The sequence below is a fragment of the Coffea arabica genome, chromosome 11e (genome assembly GCF_036785885.1).
Source record: "Coffea arabica cultivar ET-39 chromosome 11e, Coffea Arabica ET-39 HiFi, whole genome shotgun sequence".
In the NCBI taxonomy this organism is placed as follows: Eukaryota; Viridiplantae; Streptophyta; class Magnoliopsida; order Gentianales; family Rubiaceae; genus Coffea; species Coffea arabica.
In genome coordinates this window covers 34,288,698-34,306,051 of record NC_092331.1, presented here as the reverse complement: position 1 = coordinate 34,306,051, position 17,354 = coordinate 34,288,698, and the positions used below count along the sequence as shown (strand labels likewise).

Here is a 17,354-nt window from a genome sequence, read left to right as displayed (position 1 = left end):
TAAACTACCCCGTCCTGCGAAGCAGTGTGGCTTTTCTAGACCGAAATTCATTTTAAGCGTCAATTCAAGCATTTTCCTATTATCCTTTTATTTATTTGCTTTCATATTTTTTTTTGTTATTGATTTGCCCCCTGTTTTTTTCCATCATCCCGCAACTCTAAATTATCATGAAATCAATCCTTCACGCTTGCGCTGATACATTTGCGCCGACAAATTTGAGCGACGATCCGGGCTTTGATCGAGCCGTACCGTTCCTGATTTGTCTCGCGCCTTCAGATCCTCCTTCACGCTTCGACAAGAAGCAAAATATTAAGCAATCGTTCCGACGGAGCTAAATTACTACAGGATAAAGAACGAATAGGAAATTTGGATTTCGAAACAAAAAAGAGAGGGGTGCAACACGAGGACTTCCCAGGGGGTCACCAATCCAAGTACTACTCTCGCCCAAACACGCTTAATTTCGAAGTTCTGATGGGATCCGGTGCATTAGTGCTGGTATGATCGCACCCGCCATATTCCTTTCATTTTATTCTTTTAAACTACCCCGTCCTGCGAAGCAGTGTAGCTTTTCTAGACCGAAATTCATTTTAAGCGTCAATTCAAGCATTTTCCTGTTATCCTTTTATTTATTTGCTATCATATTTTTTTTTTGTTATTGATTTGCCCCCTGTTTTTTTCCATCATCCCGCAACTCTAAATTATCATGAAATCAATCCTTCACGCTTGCGCTGATACATTTGCGCCGACAAATTTGAGCGACGATCCGGGCTTTGATCGAGCCGTACCGTTCCTGATTTGTCTCGCGCCTTCAGATCCTCCTTCACGCTTCGACAAGAAGCAAAATATTAAGCAATCGTTCCGACGGAGCTAAATTACTACAGGATAAAGAACGAATAGGAAATTTGGATTTCGAAACAAAAAAGAGAGGGGTGCAACACGAGGACTTCCCAGGGGGTCACCAATCCAAGTACTACTCTCGCCCAAACACGCTTAATTTCGAAGTTCTGATGGGATCCGGTGCATTAGTGCTGGTATGATCGCACCCGCCATATTCCTTTCGCTTTATTCTTTTAAACTACCCCGTCCTGCGAAGCAGTGTAGCTTTTCCAGACCGAAATTCATTTTAAGCGTCAATTCAAGCATTTTCCTATTATCCTTTTTTTTATTTGCTTTCATATTTTTTTTTGTTATTGATTTGCCCCCTGTTTTTTTCCATCATCCCGCAACTCTAAATTATCATGAAATCAATCCTTCACGCTTGCGCTGATACATTTGCGCCGACAAATTTGAGCGACGATCCGGGCTTTGATCGAGCCGTACCGTTCCTGATTTGTCTCGCGCCTTCAGATCCTCCTTCACGCTTCGACAAGAAGCAAAATATTAAGCAATCGTTCCGACGGAGCTAAATTACTACAGGATAAAGAACGAATAGGAAATTTGGATTTCGAAACAAAAAAGAGAGGGGTGCAACACGAGGACTTCCCAGGGGGTCACCAATCCAAGTACTACTCTCGCCCAAACACGCTTAATTTCGAAGTTCTGATGGGATCCGGTGCATTAGTGCTGGTATGATCGCACCCGCCATATTCCTTTCGCTTTATTCTTTTAAACTACCCCGTCCTGCGAAGCAGTGTGGCTTTTCTAGACCGAAATTCATTTTAAGCGTCAATTCAAGCATTTTCCTATTATCCTTTTATTTATTTGCTTTCATATTTTTTTTTGTTATTGATTTGCCCCCTGTTTTTTTCCATCATCCCGCAACTCTAAATTATCATGAAATCAATCCTTCACGCTTGCGCTGATACATTTGCGCCGACAAATTTGAGCGACTATCCGGGCTTTGATCGAGCCGTACCGTTCCTGATTTGTCTCGCGCCTTCAGATCCTCCTTCACGCTTCGACAAGAAGCAAAATATTAAGCAATCGTTCCGACGGAGCTAAATTACTACAGGATAAAGAACGAATAGGAAATTTGGATTTCGAAACAAAAAAGAGAGGGGTGCAACACGAGGACTTCCCAGGGGGTCACCAATCCAAGTACTACTCTCGCCCAAACACGCTTAATTTCGAAGTTCTGATGGGATCCGGTGCATTAGTGCTGGTATGATCGCACCCGCCATATTCCTTTCGCTTTATTCTTTTAAACTACCCCGTCCTGCGAAGCAGTGTAGCTTTTCCAGACCGAAATTCATTTTAAGCGTCAATTCAAGCATTTTCCTTTTATCCTTTTATTTATTTGCTTTCATATTTTTTTTTGTTATTGATTTGCCCCCTGTTTTTTTCCATCATCCCGCAACTCTAAATTATCATGAAATCAATCCTTCACGCTTGCGCTGATACATTTGCGCCGATAAATTTGAGCGACGATCCGGGCTTTGATCGAGCCGTACCGTTCCTGATTTGTCTCGCGCCTTCAGATCCTCCTTCACGCTTCGACAAGAAGCAAAATATTAAGCAATCGTTCCGACGGAGCTAAATTACTACAGGATAAAGAACGAATAGGAAATTTGGATTTCGAAACAAAAAAGAGAGGGGTGCAACACGAGGACTTCCCAGGGGGTCACCAATCCAAGTACTACTCTCGCCCAAACACGCTTAATTTCGAAGTTCTGATGGGATCCGGTGCATTAGTGCTGGTATGATCGCACCCGCCATATTCCTTTCGCTTTATTCTTTTAAACTACCCCGTCCTGCGAAGCAGTGTGGCTTTTCTAGACCGAAATTCATTTTAAGCGTCAATTCAAGCATTTTCCTATTATCCTTTTATTTATTTGCTTTCATATTTTTTTTTGTTATTGATTTGCACTCTATTTTTTTCCATCATCCCGCAACTCTAAATTATCATGAAATCAATCCTTCACGCTTGCGCTGATACATTTGCGCCGACAAATTTGAGCGACGATCCGGGCTTTGATCGAGCCGTACCGTTCCTGATTTGTCTCGCGCCTTCAGATCCTCCTTCACGCTTCGACAAGAAGCAAAATATTAAGCAATCGTTCCGACGGAGCTAAATTACTACAGGATAAAGAACGAATAGGAAATTTGGATTTCGAAACAAAAAAGAGAGGGATGCAACACGAGGACTTCCCAGGGGGTCACCAATCCAAGTACTACTCTCGCCCAAACACGCTTAATTTCGAAGTTCTGATGGGATCCGGTGCATTAGTGCTGGTATGATCGCACCCGCCATATTCCTTTCGCTTTATTCTTTTAAACTACCCCGTCCTGCGAAGCAGTGTGGCTTTTCTAGACCGAAATTCATTTTAAGCGTCAATTCAAGCATTTTCCTATTATCCTTTTATTTATTTGCTTTCATATTTTTTTTTGTTATTGATTTGCCCCCTGTTTTTTTCCATCATCCCGCAACTCTAAATTATCATGAAATCAATCCTTCACGCTTGCGCTGATACATTTGCGCCGACAAATTTGAGCGACTATCCGGGCTTTGATCGAGCCGTACCGTTCCTGATTTGTCTCGCGCCTTCAGATCCTCCTTCACGCTTCGACAAGAAGCAAAATATTAAGCAATCGTTCCGACGGAGCTAAATTACTACAGGATAAAGAACGAATAGGAAATTTGGATTTCGAAACAAAAAAGCGAGGGATGCAACACGAGGACTTCCCAGGGGGTCACCAATCCAAGTACTACTCTCGCCCAAACACGCTTAATTTCGAAGTTCTGATGGGATCCGGTGCATTAGTGCTGGTATGATCGCACCCGCCATATTCCTTTCGCTTTATTCTTTTAAACTACCCCGTCCTGCGAAGCAGTGTGGCTTTTCTAGACCGAAATTCATTTTAAGCGTCAATTCAAGCATTTTCCTATTATCCTTTTATTTATTTGCTTTCATATTTTTTTTTGTTATTGATTTGCCCCCTGTATTTTTCCATCATCCCGCAACTCTAAATTATCATGAAATCAATCCTTCACGCTTGCGCTGATACATTTGCGCCGACAAATTTGAGCGACGATCCGGGCTTTGATCGAGCCGTACCGTTCCTGATTTGTCTCGCGCCTTCAGATCCTCCTTCACGCTTCGACAAGAAGCAAAATATTAAGCAATCGTTCCGACGGAGCTAAATTACTACAGGATAAAGAACGAATAGGAAATTTGGATTTCGAAACAAAAAAGAGAGGGGTGCAACACGAGGACTTCCCAGGGGGTCACCAATCCAAGTACTACTCTCGCCCAAACACGCTTAATTTCGAAGTTCTGATGGGATCCGGTGCATTAGTGCTGGTATGATCGCACCCGCCATATTCCTTTCATTTTATTCTTTTAAACTACCCCGTCCTGCGAAGCAGTGTAGCTTTTCTAGACCGAAATTCATTTTAAGCGTCAATTCAAGCATTTTCCTGTTATCCTTTTATTTATTTGCTATCATATTTTTTTTTTGTTATTGATTTGCCCCCTGTTTTTTTCCATCATCCCGCAACTCTAAATTATCATGAAATCAATCCTTCACGCTTGCGCTGATACATTTGCGCCGACAAATTTGAGCGACGATCCGGGCTTTGATCGAGCCGTACCGTTCCTGATTTGTCTCGCGCCTTCAGATCCTCCTTCACGCTTCGACAAGAAGCAAAATATTAAGCAATCGTTCCGACGGAGCTAAATTACTACAGGATAAAGAACGAATAGGAAATTTGGATTTCGAAACAAAAAAGAGAGGGGTGCAACACGAGGACTTCCCAGGGGGTCACCAATCCAAGTACTACTCTCGCCCAAACACGCTTAATTTCGAAGTTCTGATGGGATCCGGTGCATTAGTGCTGGTATGATCGCACCCGCCATATTCCTTTCGCTTTATTCTTTTAAACTACCCCGTCCTGCGAAGCAGTGTAGCTTTTCCAGACCGAAATTCATTTTAAGCGTCAATTCAAGCATTTTCCTGTTATCCTTTTTTTTATTTGCTTTCATATTTTTTTTTGTTATTGATTTGCCCCCTGTTTTTTTCCATCATCCCGCAACTCTAAATTATCATGAAATCAATCCTTCACGCTTGCGCTGATACATTTGCGCCGACAAATTTGAGCGACGATCCGGGCTTTGATCGAGCCGTACCGTTCCTGATTTGTCTCGCGCCTTCAGATCCTCCTTCACGCTTCGACAAGAAGCAAAATATTAAGCAATCGTTCCGACGGAGCTAAATTACTACAGGATAAAGAACGAATAGGAAATTTGGATTTCGAAACAAAAAAGAGAGGGGTGCAACACGAGGACTTCCCAGGGGGTCACCAATCCAAGTACTACTCTCGCCCAAACACGCTTAATTTCGAAGTTCTGATGGGATCCGGTGCATTAGTGCTGGTATGATCGCACCCGCCATATTCCTTTCGCTTTATTCTTTTAAACTACCCCGTCCTGCGAAGCAGTGTGGCTTTTCTAGACCGAAATTCATTTTAAGCGTCAATTCAAGCATTTTCCTATTATCCTTTTATTTATTTGCTTTCATATTTTTTTTTGTTATTGATTTGCCCCCTGTTTTTTTCCATCATCCCGCAACTCTAAATTATCATGAAATCAATCCTTCACGCTTGCGCTGATACATTTGCGCCGACAAATTTGAGCGACTATCCGGGCTTTGATCGAGCCGTACCGTTCCTGATTTGTCTCGCGCCTTCAGATCCTCCTTCACGCTTCGACAAGAAGCAAAATATTAAGCAATCGTTCCGACGGAGCTAAATTACTACAGGATAAAGAACGAATAGGAAATTTGGATTTCGAAACAAAAAAGCGAGGGATGCAACACGAGGACTTCCCAGGGGGTCACCAATCCAAGTACTACTCTCGCCCAAACACGCTTAATTTCGAAGTTCTGATGGGATCCGGTGCATTAGTGCTGGTATGATCGCACCCGCCATATTCCTTTCGCTTTATTCTTTTAAACTACCCCGTCCTGCGAAGCAGTGTGGCTTTTCTAGACCGAAATTCATTTTAAGCGTCAATTCAAGCATTTTCCTATTATCCTTTTATTTATTTGCTTTCACATTTTTTTTTGTTATTGATTTGCCCCCTGTTTTTTTCCATCATCCCGCAACTCTAAATTATCATGAAATCAATCCTTCACGCTTGCGCTGATACATTTGCGCCGACAAATTTGAGCGACGATCCGGGCTTTGATCGAGCCGTACCGTTCCTGATTTGCCTCGCGCCTTCAGATCCTCCTTCACGCTTCGACAAGAAGCAAAATATTAAGCAATCGTTCCGACGGAGCTAAATTACTACAGGATAAAGAACGAATAGGAAATTTGGATTTCGAAACAAAAAAGAGAGGGGTGCAACACGAGGACTTCCCAGGGGGTCACCAATCCAAGTACTACTCTCGCCCAAACACGCTTAATTTCGAAGTTCTGATGGGATCCGGTGCATTAGTGCTGGTATGATCGCACCCGCCATATTCCTTTCGCTTTATTCTTTTAAACTACCCCGTCCTGCGAAGCAGTGTAGCTTTTCTAGACCGAAATTCATTTTAAGCGTCAATTCAAGCATTTTCCTATTATCCTTTTATTTATTTGCTTTCATATTTTTTTTTGTTATTGATTTGCCCCCTGTTTTTTTCCATCATCCCGCAACTCTAAATTATCATGAAATCAATCCTTCACGCTTGCGCTGATACATTTGCGCCGATAAATTTGAGCGACGATCCGGGCTTTGATCGAGCCGTACCGTTCCTGATTTGTCTCGCGCCTTCAGATCCTCCTTCACGCTTCGACAAGAAGCAAAATAATAAGCAATCGTTCCGACGGAGCTAAATTACTACAGGATAAAGAACGAATAGGAAATTTGGATTTCGAAACAAAAAAGAGAGGGGTGCAACACGAGGACTTCCCAGGGGGTCACCAATCCAAGTACTACTCTCGCCCAAACACGCTTAATTTCGAAGTTCTGATGGGATCCGGTGCATTAGTGCTGGTATGATCGCACCCGCCATATTCCTTTCGCTTTATTCTTTTAAACTACCCCGTCCTGCGAAGCAGTGTGGCTTTTCTAGACCGAAATTCATTTTAAGCGTCAATTCAAGCATTTTCCTATTATCCTTTTATTTATTTGCTTTCATATTTTTTTTTTGTTATTGATTTGCCCCCTGTTTTTTTCCATCATCCCGCAACTCTAAATTATCATGAAATCAATCCTTCACGCTTGCGCTGATACATTTGCGCCGACAAATTTGAGCGACGATCCGAGCTTTGATCGAGCCGTACCGTTCCTGATTTGTCTCGCGCCTTCAAATCCTCCTTCACGCTTCGACAAGAAGCAAAATATTAAGCAATCGTTCCGACGGAGCTAAATTACTACAGGATAAAGAACGAATAGGAAATTTGGATTTCGAAACAAAAAAGAGAGGGGTGCAACACGAGGACTTCCCAGGGGGTCACCAATCCAAGTACTACTCTCGCCCAAACACGCTTAAATTCGAAGTTCTGATGGGATCCGGTGCATTAGTGCTGGTATGATCGCACCCGCCATATTCCTTTCGCTTTATTCTTTTAAACTACCCCGTCCTGCGAAGCAGTGTGGCTTTTCTAGACCGAAATTCATTTTAAGCGTCAATTCAAGCATTTTCCTATTATCCTTTTATTTATTTGCTTTCATATTTTTTTTTTGTTATTGATTTGCACCCTGTTTTTTTCCATCATCCCGCAACTCTAAATTATCATGAAATCAATCCTTCACGCTTGCGCTGATACATTTGCGCCGACAAATTTGAGCGACGATCCGGGCTTTGATCGAGCCGTACCGTTCCTGATTTGTCTCGCGCCTTCAGATCCTCCTTCACGCTTCGACAAGAAGCAAATTATTAAGCAATCGTTCCGACGGAGCTAAATTACTACAGGATAAAGAACGAATAGGAAATTTGGATTTCGAAACAAAAAAGAGAGGGGTGCAACACGAGGACTTCCCAGGGGGTCACCAATCCAAGTACTACTCACGCCCAAACACGCTTAATTTCGAAGTTCTGATGGGATCCGGTGCATTAGTGCTGGTTTGATCGCACCCGCCATATTCCTTTCCCTTTATTCTTTTAAACTACCCCGTCCTGCGAAGCAGTGTAGCTTTTCTAGACCGAAATTCATTTTAAGCGTCAATTCAAGCATTTTCCTATTATCCTTTTATTTATTTGCTTTCATATTTTTTTTTGTTATTGATTTTCCCCCTGTTTTTTTCCATCATCCCGCAACTCTAAATTATCATGAAATCAATCCTTCACGCTTGCGCTGATACATTTGCGCCGACAAATTTGAGCGACGATCCGGGCTTTGATCGAGCCGTACCGTTCCTGATTTGTCTCGCGCCTTCAGATCCTCCTTCACGCTTCGACAAGAAGCAAAATATTAAGCAATCGTTCCGACGGAGCTAAATTACTACAGGATAAAGAACGAATAGGAAATTTGGATTTCGAAACAAAAAAGAGAGGGGTGCAACACGAGGACTTCCCAGGGGGTCACCAATCCAAGTACTACTCTCGCCCAAACACGCTTAATTTCGAAGTTCTGATGGGATCCGGTGCATTAGTGCTGGTATGATCGCACCCGCCATATTCCTTTCGCTTTATTCTTTTAAACTACCCCGTCCTGCGAAGCAGTGTAGCTTTTCTAGACCGAAATTCATTTTAAGCGTCAATTCAAGCATTTTCCTATTATCCTTTTATTTATTTGCTTTCATATTTTTTTTTGTTATTGATTTGCCCCCTGTTTTTTTCCATCATCCCGCAACTCTAAATTATCATGAAATCAATCCTTCACGCTTGCGCTGATACATTTGCGCCGATAAATTTGAGCGACGATCCGGGCTTTGATCGAGCCGTACCGTTCTTGATTTGTCTCGCGCCTTCAGATCCTCCTTCACGCTTCGACAAGAAGCAAAATAATAAGCAATCGTTCCGACGGAGCTAAATTACTACAGGATAAAGAACGAATAGGAAATTTGGATTTCGAAACAAAAAAGAGAGGGGTGCAACACGAGGACTTCCCAGGGGGTCACCAATCCAAGTACTACTCTCGCCCAAACACGCTTAATTTCGAAGTTCTGATGGGATCCGGTGCATTAGTGCTGGTATGATCGCACCCGCCATATTCCTTTCGCTTTATTCTTTTAAACTACCCCGTCCTGCGAAGCAGTGTGGCTTTTCTAGACCGAAATTCATTTTAAGCGTCAATTCAAGCATTTTCCTATTATCCTTTTATTTATTTGCTTTCACATTTTTTTTTGTTATTGATTTGCCCCCTGTTTTTTTCCATCATCCCGCAACTCTAAATTATCATGAAATCAATCCTTCACGCCTGCGCTGATACATTTGCGCCGACAAATTTGAGCGACGATCCGGGCTTTGATCGAGCCGTACCGTTCCTGATTTGTCTCGCGCCTTCAGATCCGCCTTCATGCTTCGAGAAGAAGCAAAATATAAAGCAATCGTTCCGAAGGACCTAAATTACTACAGGATAAAGAACGAATAGAAAATTTGAATTTCGAAACAAAAAAGAGAGGGGTGCAACAAGAGGAATTCCCAGGGGGTCACCCATCCTAGTACTACTCTCGCCCAAGCATGCTTAACTTCGGAGTTCTGATGGGATCCGGTGCATTAGTGCTGGTATGATCGCACCCGCCATGTTCCTTTCGCTTTATTCTTTTAAACTACCCCGTCTTGCGAAGCAGTGTGGCGTTTCTAGACCGAAATTCATTTTAAGCGTCAATTCAAGCATTTTCCTATTATCCTTTTATTTATTTGCTTTCATATTTTTTTTTGTTATTGATTTGCCCCCTGTTTTATTCCATCATCCCGCAACTCTAAATTATCATGAAATCAATCCTTCACGCTTGCGCTGATACATTTGCGCCGACAAATTTGAGCGACTATCCGGGTTTTGATCGAGCCGTACCGTTCCTGATTTGTCTCGCGCCTTCAGATCCTCCTTCACGCTTCGACAAGAAGCAAAATATTAAGCAATCGTTCCGACGGAGCTAAATTACTACAGGATAAAGAACGAATAGAAAATTTGGATTTCGAAACAAAAAAGAGAGGGGTGCAACACGAGGACTTCCCAGGGGGTCACCAATCCAAGTACTACTCTCGCCCAAACACGCTTAATTTCGAAGTTCTGATGGGATCCGGTGCATTAGTGCTGGTATGATCGCACCCGCCATATTCCTTTCGCTTTATTCTTTTAAACTACCCCGTCCTGCGAAGCAGTGTGGCTTTTCTAGACCGAAATTCATTTTAAGCGTCAATTCAAGCATTTTCCTATTATCCTTTTATTTATTTGCTTTCATATTTTTTTTTTGTTATTGATTTGCCCCCTGTTTTTTTCCATCATCCCGCAACTCTAAATTATCATGAAATCAATCCTTCACGCTTGCGCTGATACATTTGCGCCGACAAATTTGAGCGACGATCCGAGCTTTGATCGAGCCGTACCGTTCCTGATTTGTCTCGCGCCTTCAGATCCTCCTTCACGCTTCGACAAGAAGCAAAATATTAAGCAATCGTTCCGACGGAGCTAAATTACTACAGGATAAAGAACGAATAGGAAATTTGGATTTCGAAACAAAAAAGAGAGGGGTGCAACACGAGGACTTCCCAGGGGGTCACCAATCCAAGTACTTCTCTCGCCCAAACACGCTTAATTTCGAAGTTCTGATGGGATCCGGTGCATTAGTGCTGGTTTGATCGCACCCGCCATATTCCTTTCCCTTTATTCTTTTAAACTACCCCGTCCTGCGAAGCAGTGTAGCTTTTCTAGACCGAAATTCATTTTAAGCGTCAATTCAAGCATTTTCCTATTATCCTTTTATTTATTTGCTTTCATATTTTTTTTTTGTTATTGATTTGCCCCCTGTTTTTTTCCATCATCCCGCAACTCTAAATTATCATGAAATCAATCCTTCACGCTTGCGCTGATACATTTGCGCCGACAAATTTGAGCGACGATCCGGGCTTTGATCGAGCCGTACCGTTCCTGATTTGCCTCGCGCCTTCAGATCCTCCTTCACGCTTCGACAAGAAGCAAAATATTAAGCAATCGTTCCGACGGAGCTAAATTACTACAGGATAAAGAACGAATAGGAAATTTGGATTTCGAAACAAAAAAGAGAGGGGTGCAACACGAGGACTTCCCAGGGGGTCACCAATCCAAGTACTACTCTCGCCCAAACACGCTTAATTTCGAAGTTCTGATGGGATCCGGTGCATTAGTGCTGGTATGATCGCACCCGCCATATTCCTTTCGCTTTATTCTTTTAAACTACCCCGTCCTGCGAAGCAGTGTGGCTTTTCTAGACCGAAATTCATTTTAAGCGTCAATTCAAGCATTTTCCTATTATCCTTTTATTTATTTGCTTTCATATTTTTTTTTTGTTATTGATTTGCACCCTGTTTTTTTTCCATCATCCCGCAACTCTAAATTATCATGAAATCAATCCTTCACGCTTGCGCTGATACATTTGCGCCGACAAATTTGAGCGACGATCCGGGCTTTGATCGAGCCGTACCGTTCCTGATTTGTCTCGCGCCTTCAGATCCTCCTTCACGCTTCGACAAGAAGCAAAATATTAAGCAATCGTTCCGACGGAGCTAAATTACTACAGGATAAAGAACGAATAGGAAATTTGGATTTCGAAACAAAAAAGAGAGGGGTGCAACACGAGGACTTCCCAGGGGGTCACCAATCCAAGTACTTCTCTCGCCCAAACACGCTTAATTTCGAAGTTCTGATGGGATCCGGTGCATTAGTGCTGGTTTGATCGCACCCGCCATATTCCTTTCCCTTTATTCTTTTAAACTACCCCGTCCTGCGAAGCAGTGTAGCTTTTCTAGACCGAAATTCATTTTAAGCGTCAATTCAAGCATTTTCCTATTATCCTTTTATTTATTTGCTTTCATATTTTTTTTTTGTTATTGATTTGCCCCCTGTTTTTTTCCATCATCCCGCAACTCTAAATTTTCATGAAATCAATCCTTCACGCTTGCGCTGATACATTTGCGCCGACAAATTTGAGCGACGATCCGGGCTTTGATCGAGCCGTACCGTTCCTGATTTGCCTCGCGCCTTCAGATCCTCCTTCACGCTTCGACAAGAAGCAAAATATTAAGCAATCGTTCCGACGGAGCTAAATTACTACAGGATAAAGAACGAATAGGAAATTTGGATTTCGAAACAAAAAAGAGAGGGGTGCAACACGAGGACTTCCCAGGGGGTCACCAATCCAAGTACTACTCTCGCCCAAACACGCTTAATTTCGAAGTTCTGATGGGATCCGGTGCATTAGTGCTGGTATGATCGCACCCGCCATATTCCTTTCGCTTTATTCTTTTAAACTACCCCGTCCTGCGAAGCAGTGTAGCTTTTCTAGACCGAAATTCATTTTAAGCGTCAATTCAAGCATTTTCCTATTATCCTTTTATTTATTTGCTTTCATATTTTTTTTTGTTATTGATTTGCCCCCTGTTTTTTTCCATCATCCCGCAACTCTAAATTATCATGAAATCAATCCTTCACGCTTGCGCTGATACATTTGCGCCGATAAATTTGAGCGACGATCCGGGCTTTGATCGAGCCGTACCGTTCCTGATTTGTCTCGCGCCTTCAGATCCTCCTTCACGCTTCGACAAGAAGCAAAATAATAAGCAATCGTTCCGACGGAGCTAAATTACTACAGGATAAAGAACGAATAGGAAATTTGGATTTCGAAACAAAAAAGAGAGGGGTGCAACACGAGGACTTCCCAGGGGGTCACCAATCCAAGTACTACTCTCGCCCAAACACGCTTAATTTCGAAGTTCTGATGGGATCCGGTGCATTAGTGCTGGTATGATCGCACCCGCCATATTCCTTTCGCTTTATTCTTTTAAACTACCCCGTCCTGCGAAGCAGTGTGGCTTTTCTAGACCGAAATTCATTTTAAGCGTCAATTCAAGCATTTTCCTATTATCCTTTTATTTATTTGCTTTCATATTTTTTTTTTGTTATTGATTTGCCCCCTGTTTTTTTCCATCATCCCGCAACTCTAAATTATCATGAAATCAATCCTTCACGCTTGCGCTGATACATTTGCGCCGACAAATTTGAGCGACGATCCGGGCTTTGATCGAGCCGTACCGTTCCTGATTTGCCTCGCGCCTTCAGATCCTCCTTCACGCTTCGACAAGAAGCAAAATATTAAGCAATCGTTCCGACGGAGCTAAATTACTACAGGATAAAGAACGAATAGGAAATTTGGATTTCGAAACAAAAAAAAGAGGGGTGCAACACGAGGACTTCCCAGGGGGTCACCAATCCAAGTACTACTCACGCCCAAACACGCTTAATTTCGAAGTTCTGATGGGATCCGGTGCATTAGTGCTGGTTTGATCGCACCCGCCATATTCCTTTCCCTTTATTCTTTTAAACTACCCCGTCCTGCGAAGCAGTGTAGCTTTTCTAGACCGAAATTCATTTTAAGCGTCAATTCAAGCATTTTCCTATTATCCTTTTATTTATTTGCTTTCATATTTTTTTTTGTTATTGATTTGCCCCCTGTTTTTTTCCATCATCCCGCAACTCTAAATTATCATGAAATCAATCCTTCACGCTTGCGCTGATACATTTGCGCCGACAAATTTGAGCGACGATCCGGGCTTTGATCGAGCCGTACCGTTCCTGATTTGTCTCGCGCCTTCAGATCCTCCTTCACGCTTCGACAAGAAGCAAAATATTAAGCAATCGTTCCGACGGAGCTAAATTACTACAGGATAAAGAACGAATAGGAAATTTGGATTTCGAAACAAAAAAGAGAGGGGTGCAACACGAGGACTTCCCAGGGGGTCACCAATCCAAGTACTACTCTCGCCCAAACACGCTTAATTTCGAAGTTCTGATGGGATCCGGTGCATTAGTGCTGGTATGATCGCACCCGCCATATTTCTTTCGCTTTATTCTTTTAAACTACCCCGTCCTGCGAAGCAGTGTGGCTTTTCTAGACCGAAATTCATTTTAAGCGTCAATTCAAGCATTTTCCTATTATCCTTTTATTTATTTGCTTTCATATTTTTTTTTTGTTATTGATTTGCCCCTTGTTTTTTTCCATCATCCCGCAACTCTAAATTATCATGAAATCAATCCTTCACGCTTGCGCTGATACATTTGCGCCGACAAATTTGAGCGACGATCCGGGCTTTGATCGAGCCGTACCGTTCCTGATTTGCCTCGCGCCTTCAGATCCTCCTTCACGCTTCGACAAGAAGCAAAATATTAAGCAATCGTTCCGACGGAGCTAAATTACTACAGGATAAAGAACGAATAGGAAATTTGGATTTCGAAACAAAAAAGAGAGGGGTGCAACACGAGGACTTCCCAGGGGGTCACCAATCCAAGTACTACTCTCGCCCAAACACGCTTAAATTCGAAGTTCTGATGGGATCCGGTGCATTAGTGCTGGTATGATCGCACCCGCCATATTCCTTTCGCTTTATTCTTTTAAACTACCCCGTCCTGCGAAGCAGTGTGGCTTTTCTAGACCGAAATTCATTTTAAGCGTCAATTCAAGCATTTTCCTATTATCCTTTTATTTATTTGCTTTCATATTTTTTTTTTGTTATTGATTTGCACCCTGTTTTTTTCCATCATCCCGCAACTCTAAATTATCATGAAATCAATCCTTCACGCTTGCGCTGATACATTTGCGCCGACAAATTTGAGCGACGATCCGGGCTTTGATCGAGCCGTACCGTTCCTGATTTGTCTCGCGCCTTCAGATCCTCCTTCACGCTTCGACAAGAAGCAAAATATTAAGCAATCGTTCCGACGGAGCTAAATTACTACAGGATAAAGAACGAATAGGAAATTTGGATTTCGAAACAAAAAAGAGAGGGGTGCAACACGAGGACTTCCCAGGGGGTCACCAATCCAAGTACTACTCACGCCCAAACACGCTTAATTTCGAAGTTCTGATGGGATCCGGTGCATTAGTGCTGGTTTGATCGCACCCGCCATATTCCTTTCCCTTTATTCTTTTAAACTACCCCGTCCTGCGAAGCAGTGTAGCTTTTCTAAACCGAAATTCATTTTAAGCGTCAATTCAAGCATTTTCCTATTATCCTTTTATTTATTTGCTTTCATATTTTTTTTTGTTATTGATTTGCCCCCTGTTTTTTTCCATCATCCCGCAACTCTAAATTATCATGAAATCAATCCTTCACGCTTGCGCTGATACATTTGCGCCGACAAATTTGAGCGACGATCCGGGCTTTGATCGAGCCGTACCGTTCCTGATTTGTCTCGCGCCTTCAGATCCTCCTTCACGCTTCGACAAGAAGCAAAATATTAAGCAATCGTTCCGACGGAGCTAAATTACTACAGGATAAAGAACGAATAGGAAATTTGGATTTCGAAACAAAAAAGAGAGGGGTGCAACACGAGGACTTCCCAGGGGGTCACCAATCCAAGTACTACTCTCGCCCAAACACGCTTAATTTCGAAGTTCTGATGGGATCCGGTGCATTAGTGCTGGTATGATCGCACCCGCCATATTCCTTTCGCTTTATTCTTTTAAACTACCCCGTCCTGCGAAGCAGTGTAGCTTTTCTAGACCGAAATTCATTTTAAGCGTCAATTCAAGCATTTTCCTATTATCCTTTTATTTATTTGCTTTCATATTTTTTTTTGTTATTGATTTGCCCCCTGTTTTTTTCCATCATCCCGCAACTCTAAATTATCATGAAATCAATCCTTCACGCTTGCGCTGATACATTTGCGCCGATAAATTTGAGCGACGATCCGGGCTTTGATCGAGCCGTACCGTTCCTGATTTGTCTCGCGCCTTCAGATCCTCCTTCACGCTTCGACAAGAAGCAAAATAATAAGCAATCGTTCCGACGGAGCTAAATTACTACAGGATAAAGAACGAATAGGAAATTTGGATTTCGAAACAAAAAAGAGAGGGGTGCAACACGAGGACTTCCCAGGGGGTCACCAATCCAAGTACTACTCTCGCCCAAACACGCTTAATTTCGAAGTTCTGATGGGATCCGGTGCATTAGTGCTGGTATGATCGCACCCGCCATATTCCTTTCGCTTTATTCTTTTAAACTACCCCGTCCTGCGAAGCAGTGTGGCTTTTCTAGACCGAAATTCATTTTAAGCGTCAATTCAAGCATTTTCCTATTATCCTTTTATTTATTTGCTTTCATATTTTTTTTTTGTTATTGATTTGCCCCCTGTTTTTTTCCATCATCCCGCAACTCTAAATTATCATGAAATCAATCCTTCACGCTTGCGCTGATACATTTGCGCCGACAAATTTGAGCGACGATCCGAGCTTTGATCGAGCCGTACCGTTCCTGATTTGTCTCGCGCCTTCAGATCCTCCTTCACGCTTCGACAAGAAGCAAAATATTAAGCAATCGTTCCGACGGAGCTAAATTACTACAGGATAAAGAACGAATAGGAAATTTGGATTTCGAAACAAAAAAGAGAGGGGTGCAACACGAGGACTTCCCAGGGGGTCACCAATCCAAGTACTACTCTCGCCCAAACACGCTTAAATTCGAAGTTCTGATGGGATCCGGTGCATTAGTGCTGGTATGATCGCACCCGCCATATTCCTTTCGCTTTATTCTTTTAAACTACCCCGTCCTGCGAAGCAGTGTGGCTTTTCTAGACCGAAATTCATTTTAAGCGTCAATTCAAGCATTTTCCTATTATCCTTTTATTTATTTGCTTTCATATTTTTTTTTTGTTATTGATTTGCACCCTGTTTTTTTCCATCATCCCGCAACTCTAAATTATCATGAAATCAATCCTTCACGATTGCGCTGATACATTTGCGCCGACAAATTTGAGCGACGATCCGGGCTTTGATCGAGCCGTACCGTTCCTGATTTGTCTCGCGCCTTCAGATCCTCCTTCACGCTTCGACAAGAAGCAAAATATTAAGCAATCGTTCCGACGGAGCTAAATTACTACAGGATAAAGAACGAATAGGAAATTTGGATTTCGAAACAAAAAAGAGAGGGGTGCAACACGAGGACTTCCCAGGGGGTCACCAATCCAAGTACTACTCACGCCCAAACACGCTTAATTTCGAAGTTCTGATGGGATCCGGTGCATTAGTGCTGGTTTGATCGCACCCGCCATATTCCTTTCCCTTTATTCTTTTAAACTACCCCGTCCTGCGAAGCAGTGTAGCTTTTCTAGACCGAAATTCATTTTAAGCGTCAATTCAAGCATTTTCCTATTATCCTTTTATTTATTTGCTTTCATATTTTTTTTTGTTATTGATTTGCCCCCTGTTTTTTTCCATCATCCCGCAACTCTAAATTATCATGAAATCAATCCTTCACGCTTGCGCTGATACATTTGCGCCGACAAATTTGAG

The 17,354-nt window shown here is 42.5% G+C and overlaps 32 non-coding genes across 32 annotated transcripts; all 32 read right to left on the bottom strand.

Annotated features, from left to right (window-relative positions):
- Positions 1–390: 390 nt before the first annotated feature.
- Positions 391–509, bottom strand: LOC140023010 (5S ribosomal RNA). Its single transcript, XR_011826984.1, has one exon. It is a non-coding gene; the product is annotated as a 5S ribosomal RNA (ribosomal RNA).
- A 417-nt stretch (positions 510–926) lies between these two features.
- On the bottom strand, positions 927–1,045 carry LOC140023009 (5S ribosomal RNA). The gene has a single exon (XR_011826983.1). It is a non-coding gene; the product is annotated as a 5S ribosomal RNA (ribosomal RNA).
- Positions 1,046–1,461: 416 nt separating this feature from the next.
- On the bottom strand, positions 1,462–1,580 carry LOC140023008 (5S ribosomal RNA). The gene has a single exon (XR_011826982.1). It is a non-coding gene; the product is annotated as a 5S ribosomal RNA (ribosomal RNA).
- Positions 1,581–1,996: 416 nt separating this feature from the next.
- On the bottom strand, positions 1,997–2,115 carry LOC140023007 (5S ribosomal RNA). Its single transcript, XR_011826981.1, has one exon. It is a non-coding gene; the product is annotated as a 5S ribosomal RNA (ribosomal RNA).
- Positions 2,116–2,531: 416 nt separating this feature from the next.
- LOC140023006 (5S ribosomal RNA) lies at positions 2,532–2,650 on the bottom strand. The gene has a single exon (XR_011826980.1). It is a non-coding gene; the product is annotated as a 5S ribosomal RNA (ribosomal RNA).
- A 416-nt stretch (positions 2,651–3,066) lies between these two features.
- LOC140023695 (5S ribosomal RNA) lies at positions 3,067–3,185 on the bottom strand. The gene has a single exon (XR_011827663.1). It is a non-coding gene; the product is annotated as a 5S ribosomal RNA (ribosomal RNA).
- Positions 3,186–3,601: 416 nt separating this feature from the next.
- Positions 3,602–3,720, bottom strand: LOC140023694 (5S ribosomal RNA). The gene has a single exon (XR_011827662.1). It is a non-coding gene; the product is annotated as a 5S ribosomal RNA (ribosomal RNA).
- Positions 3,721–4,136: 416 nt separating this feature from the next.
- Positions 4,137–4,255, bottom strand: LOC140023005 (5S ribosomal RNA). The gene has a single exon (XR_011826979.1). It is a non-coding gene; the product is annotated as a 5S ribosomal RNA (ribosomal RNA).
- Positions 4,256–4,672: 417 nt separating this feature from the next.
- LOC140023004 (5S ribosomal RNA) lies at positions 4,673–4,791 on the bottom strand. Its single transcript, XR_011826978.1, has one exon. It is a non-coding gene; the product is annotated as a 5S ribosomal RNA (ribosomal RNA).
- Positions 4,792–5,207: 416 nt separating this feature from the next.
- LOC140023003 (5S ribosomal RNA) lies at positions 5,208–5,326 on the bottom strand. The gene has a single exon (XR_011826977.1). It is a non-coding gene; the product is annotated as a 5S ribosomal RNA (ribosomal RNA).
- A 416-nt stretch (positions 5,327–5,742) lies between these two features.
- Positions 5,743–5,861, bottom strand: LOC140023693 (5S ribosomal RNA). The gene has a single exon (XR_011827661.1). It is a non-coding gene; the product is annotated as a 5S ribosomal RNA (ribosomal RNA).
- A 416-nt stretch (positions 5,862–6,277) lies between these two features.
- LOC140023002 (5S ribosomal RNA) lies at positions 6,278–6,396 on the bottom strand. Its single transcript, XR_011826976.1, has one exon. It is a non-coding gene; the product is annotated as a 5S ribosomal RNA (ribosomal RNA).
- A 416-nt stretch (positions 6,397–6,812) lies between these two features.
- On the bottom strand, positions 6,813–6,931 carry LOC140022999 (5S ribosomal RNA). The gene has a single exon (XR_011826974.1). It is a non-coding gene; the product is annotated as a 5S ribosomal RNA (ribosomal RNA).
- A 417-nt stretch (positions 6,932–7,348) lies between these two features.
- Positions 7,349–7,467, bottom strand: LOC140023347 (5S ribosomal RNA). The gene has a single exon (XR_011827316.1). It is a non-coding gene; the product is annotated as a 5S ribosomal RNA (ribosomal RNA).
- A 417-nt stretch (positions 7,468–7,884) lies between these two features.
- On the bottom strand, positions 7,885–8,003 carry LOC140024076 (5S ribosomal RNA). The gene has a single exon (XR_011828048.1). It is a non-coding gene; the product is annotated as a 5S ribosomal RNA (ribosomal RNA).
- A 416-nt stretch (positions 8,004–8,419) lies between these two features.
- LOC140022998 (5S ribosomal RNA) lies at positions 8,420–8,538 on the bottom strand. The gene has a single exon (XR_011826973.1). It is a non-coding gene; the product is annotated as a 5S ribosomal RNA (ribosomal RNA).
- A 416-nt stretch (positions 8,539–8,954) lies between these two features.
- LOC140022997 (5S ribosomal RNA) lies at positions 8,955–9,073 on the bottom strand. The gene has a single exon (XR_011826972.1). It is a non-coding gene; the product is annotated as a 5S ribosomal RNA (ribosomal RNA).
- A 416-nt stretch (positions 9,074–9,489) lies between these two features.
- Positions 9,490–9,608, bottom strand: LOC140032002 (5S ribosomal RNA). Its single transcript, XR_011835928.1, has one exon. It is a non-coding gene; the product is annotated as a 5S ribosomal RNA (ribosomal RNA).
- A 416-nt stretch (positions 9,609–10,024) lies between these two features.
- LOC140022996 (5S ribosomal RNA) lies at positions 10,025–10,143 on the bottom strand. The gene has a single exon (XR_011826971.1). It is a non-coding gene; the product is annotated as a 5S ribosomal RNA (ribosomal RNA).
- A 417-nt stretch (positions 10,144–10,560) lies between these two features.
- Positions 10,561–10,679, bottom strand: LOC140024311 (5S ribosomal RNA). The gene has a single exon (XR_011828284.1). It is a non-coding gene; the product is annotated as a 5S ribosomal RNA (ribosomal RNA).
- A 417-nt stretch (positions 10,680–11,096) lies between these two features.
- On the bottom strand, positions 11,097–11,215 carry LOC140022995 (5S ribosomal RNA). Its single transcript, XR_011826970.1, has one exon. It is a non-coding gene; the product is annotated as a 5S ribosomal RNA (ribosomal RNA).
- A 418-nt stretch (positions 11,216–11,633) lies between these two features.
- LOC140024310 (5S ribosomal RNA) lies at positions 11,634–11,752 on the bottom strand. The gene has a single exon (XR_011828283.1). It is a non-coding gene; the product is annotated as a 5S ribosomal RNA (ribosomal RNA).
- Positions 11,753–12,169: 417 nt separating this feature from the next.
- LOC140022994 (5S ribosomal RNA) lies at positions 12,170–12,288 on the bottom strand. The gene has a single exon (XR_011826969.1). It is a non-coding gene; the product is annotated as a 5S ribosomal RNA (ribosomal RNA).
- A 416-nt stretch (positions 12,289–12,704) lies between these two features.
- LOC140022993 (5S ribosomal RNA) lies at positions 12,705–12,823 on the bottom strand. The gene has a single exon (XR_011826968.1). It is a non-coding gene; the product is annotated as a 5S ribosomal RNA (ribosomal RNA).
- Positions 12,824–13,240: 417 nt separating this feature from the next.
- LOC140024075 (5S ribosomal RNA) lies at positions 13,241–13,359 on the bottom strand. The gene has a single exon (XR_011828047.1). It is a non-coding gene; the product is annotated as a 5S ribosomal RNA (ribosomal RNA).
- Positions 13,360–13,775: 416 nt separating this feature from the next.
- Positions 13,776–13,894, bottom strand: LOC140022992 (5S ribosomal RNA). The gene has a single exon (XR_011826967.1). It is a non-coding gene; the product is annotated as a 5S ribosomal RNA (ribosomal RNA).
- Positions 13,895–14,311: 417 nt separating this feature from the next.
- Positions 14,312–14,430, bottom strand: LOC140023346 (5S ribosomal RNA). Its single transcript, XR_011827315.1, has one exon. It is a non-coding gene; the product is annotated as a 5S ribosomal RNA (ribosomal RNA).
- Positions 14,431–14,847: 417 nt separating this feature from the next.
- Positions 14,848–14,966, bottom strand: LOC140024074 (5S ribosomal RNA). Its single transcript, XR_011828046.1, has one exon. It is a non-coding gene; the product is annotated as a 5S ribosomal RNA (ribosomal RNA).
- Positions 14,967–15,382: 416 nt separating this feature from the next.
- On the bottom strand, positions 15,383–15,501 carry LOC140022991 (5S ribosomal RNA). The gene has a single exon (XR_011826966.1). It is a non-coding gene; the product is annotated as a 5S ribosomal RNA (ribosomal RNA).
- A 416-nt stretch (positions 15,502–15,917) lies between these two features.
- LOC140022990 (5S ribosomal RNA) lies at positions 15,918–16,036 on the bottom strand. The gene has a single exon (XR_011826965.1). It is a non-coding gene; the product is annotated as a 5S ribosomal RNA (ribosomal RNA).
- Positions 16,037–16,453: 417 nt separating this feature from the next.
- LOC140023345 (5S ribosomal RNA) lies at positions 16,454–16,572 on the bottom strand. Its single transcript, XR_011827314.1, has one exon. It is a non-coding gene; the product is annotated as a 5S ribosomal RNA (ribosomal RNA).
- Positions 16,573–16,989: 417 nt separating this feature from the next.
- LOC140024073 (5S ribosomal RNA) lies at positions 16,990–17,108 on the bottom strand. Its single transcript, XR_011828045.1, has one exon. It is a non-coding gene; the product is annotated as a 5S ribosomal RNA (ribosomal RNA).
- Positions 17,109–17,354: the final 246 nt, after the last annotated feature.